General features: G+C 44.9%; 1 protein-coding gene across 12 annotated transcripts in view; it reads left to right on the forward strand.

The window, feature by feature from the left end:
• The first annotated feature begins 9,990 nt into the window (after positions 1–9,990).
• MGA (MAX dimerization protein MGA) overlaps positions 9,991–12,787 on the forward strand; it is a 166,395-nt gene continuing 163,598 nt past the window's right edge. For 7 of the 12 annotated variants that reach the window (XM_064374873.1, XM_064374877.1, XM_064374880.1 and 4 more), the window contains exon 1: positions 9,991–10,070. The gene's annotated coding sequence lies outside the window, so the exon portion shown is untranslated. The remainder of the gene's footprint in view (positions 10,071–12,787) is intronic. The other 5 variants (XM_064374875.1, XM_064374871.1, XM_064374874.1 and 2 more) reach the window with 3 other exon arrangements.

The raw sequence follows: 12,787 nt of genomic DNA on the forward strand, positions 1-12,787 counted from the left end.
CGCCTCACCCTCTCAAAATGCTGGGCTTACAGGCATGAGCCACTGCACCTAGCTGATATAGAACATTTCTATCACCTCTAAGTCCCCTTGTGCCCCTTTGCCATTGATCCTGCCTCTTCCCAGTAATACTGATGTGATTTCTATTCCCATATGTTTTGGTTATAGATTGTTATGTCTATAGATTGTTTTGTTACTCCAAAACCCAGTGGCTTAAAATCATCAAAATCATTTGTTTGCTTGTGGTTTTCCAATTTGGTCATGGTTTACTGGAATTGATTTGTCTGCTTTGTGGGTCAGCTGGGGTAGCTTGACTGGGGCTGGAGAATCCTCTTCCAAGATGGCTCACTTACATGGCAGGAGAGTTGGGATAGGCTCTAGGCTGGGAGCTCAGCTAGAATCGTTTTCCATTGGCTGTTTGGGCTTCCTTACAATATGGCTGGTGGGTACCAAGAAGGAGGAAGTTGAAGTTACCAGTGCTTATAAAGACTAGACCCAAGCTGGGCACAGTGGCTCATGCCTGTAGTCTCAGCACTTTGGGAGGCCAAGGCAGGTAGATCACCAGATCTGGCGTTCAAAACCAGCCTGGCCAAGATGGTGAAACCCCGTCTCTACTAAAACTACAAAAATTAGCCAGGCATGGTGGCAGATGCCTGTAATCCCAGCTACTTGGGAGGGTGAGGCAGGAGAGTCGCTTGAACCCAGGAGGCAGAGGTTGCAGTGAGCTAAGATTGCACCATTGCACTCCAGCCTAGGTGACAAGTGAAACTCCATCTCAAAAAAAAAAAAAAAAGAAAAGAAAAGAAAAGAAAAAAGGCTAGACCCCAAACTGGTACAGCATCACTTCAGCTGTATTCTACTGACCAAAGCAGGCACAAGCCTAGAAGAAATTCAAGGGGATGGAGAAATAAATTCCACTTTTCAGTGGGGAGAATGACAAAGATGGGCCATCTTCTACCACATCATAGCTTAATTTTGTATGTTCTAGGCTGTCCTACAGAATGGAATCATACACTGTGTATTAATATATGTCTGGCTTTTTTGATCATTATGTGTTTTGAGATTCATCTATATTGTTTTTTTATTTAAAAAAAAATAGAGATGGTGGGTGTGAGGGGGGGTCTCTCACTATGTTGCCCAGGTTGGTCTCGAACTCCTGGGCTGAAGCAATTCTTCCACCTCAGCCTCCCAAAGAGTTGCGATTACAGGCCTGAGCCACTGCACCCGGCCATTCATCTGTACTGTTGATACCAGCAGTTCATTCCTTTTTATTGTCAAGCTCTAGAACTCCATTCTGTTTTTTTTTTGAGATGGAGTCTTGCTCTGTCACCTGGCTGGAGTGCAGTGGTATGATCTCAGCTCATTGCAACCTCCACCTCCCAGGCTCAAGCGATTCTCCTGCCTTAGCCTCCTGAATAGCTGGGATTACAGGCACATGACACCACGCCTGGCCAATTTTTGTACATTTTTTTTTAGTAGACATGGGTTTTTGCCATGTTGGCCAGGCTAGTCTTGAACTCCTGACCTTGTGATCTGCCCACCTTGGCCTCCCAAAGTGCTGGGATTATAGGTGTGAGCTACTGCACCTGGCCACTCCATCTTTTTTTTTTTTTTTTTTTTTGAGACGGAGTTTTGCTCTTGTTACCCAGGCTGGAGTGCAATAGCGCGATCTCGGCTCACTGCAACCTCCGCCTCCTGGGTTCAGGCAATTCTCCTGCCTTAGCCTCCTGAGTAGCTGGGATTATAGGCACGCGCCACCATGCCCAGCTAATTTTTTGTATTTTTAGTAGAGATGGGGTTTCACCATGTTGACCAGGATGGTCTCGATCTCTTGACCTCGTGATCCACCCGCCTCGGCCTCCCAAAGTGCTGGGATTACAGGCTTGAGCCACCACGCCCGGCCTCCATTCTTTTTTATTATTGCTGATTATAGTCCACTGATAATTTGTTTACTCATTTTTTTTTTTTTAATTTTTTTTTTTTTTTTTTAAGATGGGGTTTCACCATGATGGCCAGGCTGGTCTTGAACTCCTGACCTCGGGTGATCCGCCCACCTCGGCCTCCCAAAATACTAGGATTACAGGCATGAGCCACTGCGCCCGGCCCTCATTTATTTGTTGATGGACATTTGAGTTGTTTCTATTTTTGGTTATTATGAATAAAGCTGTTACAAATTTTTTTTTTTTTTGAGGAGTTTCGCTCTTGTTACCCAGACTGGAGTGCAATGGCGCGATCTCGGCTCACTGCAACCTCCGCCTCCTGGGTTTAAGCAATTCTCCTGCCTCAGCCTCCTGAGTAGCTGGGATTACAGGCGTGCGCCACCATGCCCAGCTAATTTTTGTATTTTTAGTAGAGACAGGGTTTCACCATGTTGACCAGGATGGTCTTGATCTCTTGACCTCGTGATCCACCCGCCTCGGCCTCCCAAAGTGCTGGGATTATAGGCGTGAGCCACCGTGCCTGGCCATAAAATTTGTAATACAATAGATTTTTTGTGTGCTGGGCACAGTGGCCCAGGCCTGTAATTCTAGCACTTTGGGAGGCCAAGGTGGGAGTATTGCTTGAACTCAGGAGTTCCAGACTAGCCTGAGCAACACAGCAATACCTTGTCTCTACTAAAAATAAAAGAAAAATTAGCTAGGTGTGGTGGTGCACACCTGTAGTCCCAGCTACTTGGGAGGCTGAGGCTGGAGGATTACATGAGCCTGGAGGTTGGGACTGCAATAAGTTGTGATCACACCACTGCATTCTAGCCTGGACAGCAGAGTGAGACTCTGTCTCAAAAAAACTCAATGTTTTTTTTTTGGATATATGTTTTCATTTCTCTTGAGTAAATACCTAGGAGTTAAATTGCTAGGTGATAGAGTAAGTAAGTATATGTTAAACTTATAAACAATTGTCAAGCTGCTTTTCATTTTTTTTTTTTTTTTTTTTGAGATGGAGTTTCACTCGTTACCCAGGCTGGAGTGCAATGGCGCGATCTCGGCTCACTGCAACCTCCGCCTCCTGGGTTCAAGCAATTCTCCTGCCTCAGCCTCCTGAGTAGCTGGGACTACAGGCACGCGCCACCATGCCCAGCTAATTTTTGTATTTTTTAGTAGAGACAGGGTTTCACCATGTTGACCAGGATGGTCTTGATCTCTTGACCTCGTGATCCACCTGCCTTGGCCTCCCAAAGTGCTGGGATTATAGGCGTCAGCCATCATGCCCGGCCATCAAGCTGCTTTTCAAAGGACTGTACTTTTTTTTTTTTTTGAGACAGGGTTTCACCATGTTGGTCAGACTGGTGTCGAACTCCTGACCTCAGGTAATCCACCTGCCTCGGCCTCCCAAAGTGCTGGGATTACAGGCGTGAGCCACCACACCAGGCCATTTTTTTTTTTTTTTTTTTTTTTTTAATGAGACAGAGTCTCACTCTGTCACCCAGGCTGGAGTGCAGTGGTGCAATCTTGGCTCACTGCGATCTTCACCTCCTGGGTTCAAGTGATTCTCCTGCCTCAGCCTCCTGAGTAGCTGGGACTACCAGCACCTGCCACCACACCCAGCTAATTTTTTGTATTTTTAGTAGAGATGGGGTATCACCATGTTAGCCAAGATGGTCTTAATCTCCTGACCTTGTGATCCACCTGCCTTGGTCTCCCAAAGTGTTGGGATTACAGGCATAAGCCACCTCGCCTGGCTACTTTAGTATTTTTAGTAGAGACGGGGTTTTACCATGTTGGCCAGGCTAGTCTCAAACTCCTGACTTCAGGTGATCTGTCAGCCTCAGCCTCCCAAAGTGCTGGAATGATAGGCATGAGCCTCCACGCCAGACCTTGTCAGTTTTTTAAATTTTAGATATTGTAGAGGATGTGAAGTGGTGTCTCTTTGTGGTTTTAATTTGTATTTCCCTAATAACTAGTGGTGTTATGCATGTTTTCATACATTTTTTGGCCATTTGTAAATTTTCTTTGGTATGATGTCAGTTCGTTTACTCATTTAAAACATATTGGCCATTGAACACTTTGTGTTTTATGGAATGAATTGTTGCCTGATTCTAGAATCGCAATAAAGCCAACTGAATTCTTTAAAAACAATATATTGGCCAAGACTATAGTTTTAGGAATCATTTCTATAGTTTGTTACCAGAGAAGTTTTTCTGAGTGTATTATATAAAATATATAATAAGAAAAAAGGCCTGCAGTCCTTTTTACAGGCGGTGGCTCAAGCCTGTAATCCTAGCACTTTGGGAGGCCAAGGCAGGTGGATCACCTGAGGTCAGGAGTTTGAGACGCGCCTGACCAACAAGGTGCAACCCGTCTCTACTAAAAATACAAAAATTAGCTGGGCATAGTGGCAGGCTCCTGTAGTCCTAGGTGTGCTGTGCCCAGATTCCTTAACCACAAAAACAATGAGGTAATAAATATTTGTTGTTTTAAGCTGCTAAGTTTTGGAGGTAATTTGTTATACAGTAATACACAACTAATACAGGTGCCAAGGTAATTCAAAGAGGGAAAATAATGTTCAACAAATAGTGTTGGATCAACTTGGCATCCTTATGAAATAAATGAATCTCAACCCCTACCTCACATCATACATAGATATTAATTTGAGGTGGCTATTAGACCTAAATGCAAAATGGAAAACACTAAAAATTCTGCAAAAAACATAGAAGAAAATTTTTACAACTTTGGAATGGGCAAAAGTTTATTAGGTAAGGCACAATAAGTACTAACCATAAAATAAAAGGTTGATACATTGGACTTTATCAGTGTTTTATACAGTTTATTTTTATTTTTAAAAGTAACAATTATTTTTATTTTTTTGAGACAGGGTCTCACTCTGTCACCGAAGCTTGAGTGTAGTGGTGCACTGATGGCTAACTGCAGCTTCAACTTCCTTGTTCAAGCGATCCTCTCACCTCAGCCTCCCAAGTAGCTGGGACCTTAGGCATGCACCACCACACCTGGCTAATTTTTTGATTTGTTTCTTTTTTCAGAGATGGGGTCTTGCCATTTTGCCGAGGTTGGCTTGACCTCCTGGCCTCAAACCATCCGCCCACCTTGGCCTCCTAAAGTGCTGGGATTACAAGTACGAGCCACCACACCCAGCTAATTATGAGTAAAACTTTTATAAACATTTGTGTAGACATAAGTTTTCAGCTCAGTTGGGTAAATACCTAGGAATGTTTTTGTTTTTGTGTGTTTCTTCTTTTTTTTTTTTTTGGAGACATAGTCTTGCTCTGTCACCCAGGCTGTGGTGCATTGGCAGGATCTTGGCTCACAGCATCCTCTGCCACCTGGGTTCGAGCAATTCTTCTGCCTTAGCCTCCCAAGTAGCTGGGACTACAGGCGCGCGCCACCTCTTCGGGCTAATTTTTGTGTTTTTAATAGAGATGGGGTTTCACTGTGTTAGCCAGGATGGTCTCGATCTCCTGACCTTATGATCCACCTGCCTCAGCCTCCCAAAGTGCTGGGATTACAGGCGTGAGCCAGCTTGCCCAGTGTTTTTTCTTTGTTTTTAGAGACAGAGTTTCTGTCTCTCTCTTACCTAGGTAGGAGTACAGTGTTGCCATTATAACTCACTGTTAACCTCCAACCCCCGGGCGCCTGGTCTTGGCCTTCCTAAGCATTGGGCTTATAGGTATGAGCTACTGCATCTGGCTTACTACTTGGAAATGTTATTGCTGGGTAGTATAGTAGGACTATACTATATTTAGCTTTATAAGAAACTGCTGAACTGTCTTCCATAGTGGCAGTATCATTTTGTACTAGTAATGAATGAGAGTTCCTGTTCCTCTACATCCTCATCAGCAACCTCTACCTGCCAGGTGTAAGTGATTCTCCTGCCTCAGCCTCCTAAGTAGCGTGCCACCACACCCAGCTATTTTTGTATTTTTAGTAAAGACAGGGTTTCACCATGTTGGGTAGGATGGTCTTGATCCTTGACCTTGTGATTTGCCTACCTTGGCTTCCCAAAATGCTGGGATTACAGCCGTGAGCCACCATGCCCAGACATTTATTCATTTTATAAGTGAAATTTTGTGGCCTTTGACCAACATCTCCTCTCCACCTCAAAACTCCCCATCCCCAGCCCCTGGCAGTGAGCATTCTACACTCTGCTTCTATTAATCTACCTTCTTTAGATTCCACATATAAATGGTGATTTTTTTTTTCTTTTGAGATGGCGTTTCACTCTTTCATTCAGGTTGGAGTGAAGTGGTGAGATCTCGGCTCACTACAACCTCCATTCCCTGGGTTCAAGTGATTTTCTTTCTTTCTTTTTTTTTTTTGAGGCAGAGTCTTGCTCTGTTGCCAGGCACCAGGCTGGAGTGCAGTGGCACAATCTCAGCTCACTGTGACTTTCACCTCCCAGGTTCAAGCAATTCTCCTGCCTCAGCCTCCCGAGTAGCTGGGACTACAGGTGCACGCCACCACACCCAGCCAATTTTTGTATTTTTAGTAGAGACGAGGTTTCACCATGTTGGCCAGGATGGTCTCGATCTCTTGACCTGGTGATCTGCCCTCCTCGGCCTCCCAAAGTGCTGGGATTACAGGCTTGAGCCACCTCGCCTGGCCGAGTTCAAGTGATTTTCTTGCTTCAGCCTCCTGAGTAGTGGATTATAGGAACCCACCACCATGCCCTGCTGACTTTTGTATTTTTAGTAGAGATACTAAAATGTTTCGCAATGTTGGTCAGGTTGGTTTCGAACTCCTGATCTCAGGTGATCCACCTGCCTTGGCCTCCCAAAGTGCTGGGATTACAGGTGTGAGCCATCGCACCCGGTCTAATGGTGATTAACTTATTTCACATAGCTTAATGTCTCCCAGGTTTATCTATATTGTCGCCAATGGCAGGGGTTCCTTTTTTATGGCTGAATAGTACCCCACTGCATATACATTTTGGTATTCTGAAATAAATGTTAACATGCAACTGTCATTATAGTGTAATACTTTTATGTTTGTAGAGTCTCAAAGAGATAAAGGTTGTACTAGTATAATGGTGGAGGAAATGGAAAGTAGGTATTAAATTTAAAAGACATTTAGGCCGGATGCAGTGGTTCACACCTGTAATCCCAGCACTTCGGAATGCCAAGGGTAGTGAATTACTTGATGTTAGGAGTTTGAAACCAGCCTGGCCAACATGGTGAAACCCCACCTTTACCAAAAAATATTAAAAAATTAGCCGGATGTGGTGGGGCATGCCTGTAATCCCAGCTACCTGGCAGGCTGAGGCAGTAGAATTGCTTGAACCTGGGAGGTGGAGGTTGTGGTGAGCCAAGATCGTGCCATTGCACTCCAGCCTGGGCAACAAGAGCGAAACTCCGTCTCAAAAAAAAAAAGACATTCAAGTGTTGGAAGCAATAGAACTCTGAGATCAACCAAATGTGGAAAATTGAAGGGGCAGTTGAGGATAACACAGGTTTTGTAGCCTGGCAAACTTACTGGAATGGTGGTGGTATTGTCCATTTACAGGAATGCTGTAGTGCTTGTGTGTGGTGGTGAAGGGACAGACAGTTAGTTTGGCTTTGGAAATGCTGTTTCAGATGTCTATGAGAAGTTCTGCCTAAGCTAATCCCTCCCTTTTTAAAGGGTAAATGAGGAAGCTAGTAGAGCTTCTGCGGAACCACTGGAAGGAGGCCAGGAAGAAAGCAGCTGAAATATTGTTATATAAAAGAGTGAGTTTTGAGGTGTCTTTACTTTGAGATATTTAAATAAAAAATTTTAGTCTCTTTGAAGTTCAGGCACTGGTGCCCCCTCTATAGCCTCTGTCAGCATTATTTTACTGCAATAATGTCTACAGCTCAGCATTTTAAAATGTTAAGAAAAAAAGCTTAAATGAAGGTGGGAGACAATGTAAATATATGTACCAACAGATTGGCAGTAGTCACCAAGGAGTCCAAACAAGAGCTATGGTAGAATCTGTTAGTGTTCCTCTAGCACTGTCTAGGGGAGAAACAGAATAGTGGAGAAAACAAGATTCAAGAACATGCTGTATTGCAGAGAGCGTAGGGTGCTAGTTCAAATGCAACCTTCCCACTAACTAGTACTCACATTCATAGAGTTCATCCTATTTATCCGGGATTTTGACAGGTGTTCTAAATATTTTGAACTGAGAATCATTATGACAATCCAAAGACAATCCAGGCCAGGCATGGTGGCTCACGCCTGTAATCCTAGCTTCTTGGGAGGCTGAGGCAGGAGAATCACTTGAATCTGAGAGGTGGAGATTTCAGTGAGCCGAGACTGTGCCATTGCACTCCAGCCTGTGCAACAAAAGCGAAACTCCATGTCAAAACAAACAAACAACAAAAAAGGCAATCCAAATTGGCCTCAATTTGCAGTTAAAGGAACTGAAAATCAAAAAGTTCAAAAACAGCTGGGTGTGGTGGCTCACATCTGTAATCCCAGCACTTTGAGAAGCCAAGGCGGGCAGATCACCTGAGGTTGGGAGTTCGAGACCAGCCTGGCCAACATGGTGAAACTCCATCTCTACTAAAAATACAAAAATTGCCAGGCATGGTGGTGGGCGCCTGTAATCCCAGCTACTCAGGAGGCTGAGGCACGAGAATCACTTGAACCCAGGGGGCGAAGGTTGTAGTGAGCTGAGATCATGCCATTGCACTCCAGCCTAGGCAACAGAGTGAGATGCCATCTTCCAAAAAAAAAAAAGTTCAAAAACCTGTTCACCACAGTTGGAGTGCAGGAAGTAAAAGAGCTGCGTTCACATGGATCTGTCTGACTTCAAACCTTGGGCTCTTTCCACTACAGCCAACAGGTCCCGAACCTAGTTGTGCATAACAATTGCCTGGAGAATATGTTAAAATACATTTTTCCAGATTCCCACTCAAGACTGACTTAGAAGATGGTAATATTAGTATAGCACTTTTCTCTGAGTTGTTATAAAAATTATATATTATGAAGAATATTGGAATGTTTTATAAATTTCAAGTGTAACATCATATGGTTATAATTTTTTTTCCTTCTCCTTTACTGTGCTGGGAATTAATTTTTTTTAAATTACATATGATCATCTAATACCCTTTCTTTTGATTTTCTAGTCAGGGAATTTTCTGATAATTAGGCTTATGAAGTACCTTGAAACTAGAAAAGGGGTGCCCCAAACTATATTTTGGCTTCATGAACACATTACAAATTAATACATTTAATTTTTAATCTATAAATAAGGGCTCTTGAGCTTGACCATCGCTAGTCAAATTCATTCTTCAAGCTTGATCATCTCTTTGAGAATTGATGAATCCTTCTGAAATTGGCAAAGCTATAGAATGGAGTTCAAAGCAGAAAAGGTGTTAAATGGGGGTTTTATGGGAGTAAAACATTAGGTTTTGGTCTGAAGGGCAGTTTGTGAATATGTTACAAAATTAATTGGTTCTGATGTAGGACCACTTTTTCTGAGTTAGGAGATGGTGTTTTTTTTTTTTCGTTTCCAATATACCATAGTTCATATGAGGTGGAACCAGTAACTGTGATATAGACGTGTCCCTGCCCCCTTTAAAATGCCTCCTGTTTTTCCCACTCCCCCTTTCCCCAACAGTAGCAATAAGTTTAGCAAGAAAGGTCTTATCTTCTATCCCAAGGGAAATTCTAAGTACCATTTCCACTCCCAAGTAGGGCTCCTAGTTAAGTTTATTTAAATTAGCATTCTTTTTCACTGGCCAGGAAAGGCTGGCAGTTCATTTGCAGGCAAATACCCTTGCTTTTTTTTTTTTAACTTTTTAATTTTTTTAATCTTCACAAAGTCACTCAGCAGGCGCATACTAAACGCTTGCTCCTTGGAGAAATGTTAAGCGGTTTCCCCAAGACCACACAGATCAAACAAGTGGGGGAAGGAGGGGCTGAAAGTGACTGGTATACCTCGCCGCACTACCATAATTACCCAAACCGTCTCATTCTGGGCTTTCAAGGGGACACGAAAGGAACGCCCGGGAGGTGAGCGCCAGGAGATCGGGAGAGGTGGCTTTCCCGGCATGCTCTGCAGCACACCGAGGGGCGCCAGGCGTATCCCGGCGTGCATCGGGGAGCGCCCAAGGGCGATGGTTCCCGGCTCCTTGAGAGGTGCGCGAAGTTAAGCCGGTAGGTGCGAGCTTCCTTAGCTTTGAGCCTCTGGTTTCTCGTTTCCTCTTTATGGGTTTAACCCCATAAGGGCAGAAAAGGAGGCCCTCTAACTACCCTCCCTTTCCGCGTGCGAACGACTTCTTGCCGCTTCGAGCTCGGTGCCAGGTGATTAGCGGGTAGGGGCGGGCCTGCGACCAGCACGTGACCCGAGCTGGAAGCCAATGACTAGCCGGGTGGTCCAGCAGCGCGAGGATTCCGGGACCCGCGAGCGGAGCGGCGCGTGGGCCGGTTGCGGTCGGCCGTGGCAGGTACGCGCAGGCGCCTTGGTTGCCACGCGCTCCGCCCGTCTCCACGCGCCTGGTGGCGTGTTCTTGGCGCGAGGTGTTAAGAGTCTGGGTGTTTTTGTGAGTTGGGGGTAAGGAGACGGTGGAGGGGAGCTCAGGCGTCACGTGGACGCCACAGCCAATCTGAGGCCGAGGCGCACCCACAGCTTTCCCCGGCGCCCCGGGGTGCGACGTGTTCAATGAGGTTCGACTGGGCCCTGACGGTCAGAGCGCTCTTTCGAAGCGCGTGTGCCGCCTGTAAAATCTGGCCGCGGCTTTTCGTGGCGTCCTGCTCCGCGGTGAGCACAGACAACAAGTTCTCGGCAAAATGGCTGCTGGAAAGAGTCGCCGAGCAGGGGGAGCGCTGGGGCCGCGTGAAGGTCACATGACGAGGTTGGCAGCGCGTGCTGCTGGCGCGGGGAAGGGGGAGGGTCGGGGGGGCGCCGTGGTGGGTCACGTGCCTTCGACTGTGCCGGCCTGTGGTTTTCCAGCGTCTTTGCTGCGGTCGGATGGCCTGCTTTTACTCCTCCCATTTCGAAGCGTGGCAAGCGTCGGTGAGAAGCCGTGTGGTGTATTGGGATGAGCCGAGATCTGGGTATTCGGAGGCCTGGGGTCCAGGCCTTTGGCTAGTTTTGTAATTAGCAAGTCATGTTGCCACTCTCGGCCTCCACTTTCTCATTTATAGTTTAGCTCTGTAGAGGAGATCACCTTTTAAGGTCCCTCATATGGCCTCTGACTACCTAACCTCAATTTCATGCAGATAAAAAAAATTTAACAAATTCTTACCAATTATAATGAGACAAATCCCCGCCCCCCCCAAAAAAAAAATCCACAGTCACTCCCCTCTCAGTCATTACAGTGATATGGGAAACCTGGTGGAGGTAATTTATTTTAATATTCTGGGCATGTCTGCCCATCTTTATCAATCGCATTTATCCTTTATAGCTGCTCACGAGCTCATTTCAAAAATACTGTCTTTTAGACATCTAATCCCAGTGTATTTTCTGGGAGGAAATCAAAAGGTAACTACTATTGTCATAACTGTGGAGATGAGGAAATAGTATTTAAAAGGGAAGTACTGATGCCCCATAATGCTGACTAGAAGGACCTAGAAGTTTCTTTTCCACTTGGTGAGCCTATCTTTGTAAAATTTTAGAGACCTGGTACCCACCAACCTTTGGCATTTTTCTTCGTCTCTGCTTTCAGCTCCAGCTCTTCATTTCACCAAAGAAGGGTCAAGGCATTGGTGAAGAAAAACAAGCATAAATTGTATGTTTTCCATATCACTGCTTATTATTATTATTTTTTTTGAGACGGAGTTTCACTCTTGTTACCCAGGCTGGAGTGCAATGGCACAATCTCGGCTCACTGCAACCTCTGCCTCCTGGGTTCAGGCAATTCTCCTGCCTCAGCCTCCTGAGTAGCTGGGATTACAGGCGCGCGCCACCATGCCCAGCTAATTTTTTGTATTTTTAGTAGAGACGGGGTTTCACCATGTTGACCAGGATGGTCTTGATCTCTTGACCTCGTGATCCACCCGCCTCGGCCTCCCAAAGTGCTGGGATTACAGGCTTGAGCCACCGCGCCCGGCCCACTGCTTTATGTTTTATGATGTCTTTGATTTATCTTAAAAAGAGCCTTCGAATTTTGTGGGAACACATCTGGAAAATACTGAGCAGTCATTATAACTGTCACTTTTGAATAATTATAATAACATCTTTCTGGCATAGTGTTTAAGTATTTTATACTGTATTTAATTCATTTAGTTCTTATAACAAACCTACAAGGTAAGTACTCCATTTTACCACTGAGGAAAATAGCAACAGAGAGATAGGGCTGGCGGTTTTACGTAATTCCAACCAGATTCCTTTTGAAAAGTTGACAAAATGATTCTAAAATTTATTTGAAAAAGTAAATTTAGAAAGTAAGAAAATTTTTGGAAGAGAAGAATGAGGAAAGGACTTGTGCTAGAGAATATACAAATAAATCTATGATAATCAAAATACAATAGCAACCCTAGAATAGACAGAGTAGTAAAACCGAGTAGTCTAGAAATACATAAGGCTAGTTAATGTTATAAAGGTGATATTTCTTCTTCTTTTTTTTTTTCTTCTTTCTGAGACAGAGTCTCACTCTGTTGCCCAGGCTGTAGTGCAGTGGCACGATCTCAGCTCACTGCAACCTCCATCTCCCGGTTTTAAGCAATTCTTCTGCCTCAGCCTCAAGAGTAGATGGGATTACAGGAGTGGGCCACCATGTCTGGCTAATTTTTGTATTTTTAGTAGAGACGAGGTTTCACCATGTTGGCCAGGCTGGTCTCAAACTCCTGACCTCAAGAGATCCTCCCACCTCAGCCTCCCAGAGTGCCAGGATTACAGGTGTGAGCCACTGTAGCCCAGCCATAAAGGTGGT

This window comes from Aotus nancymaae, unplaced genomic scaffold, assembly GCF_030222135.1.
Source record: "Aotus nancymaae isolate 86718 unplaced genomic scaffold, 86718_ANA_hifiasm-v0.15.2.pri h1tg000011l, whole genome shotgun sequence".
In the NCBI taxonomy this organism is placed as follows: domain Eukaryota; kingdom Metazoa; phylum Chordata; class Mammalia; order Primates; family Aotidae; genus Aotus; species Aotus nancymaae.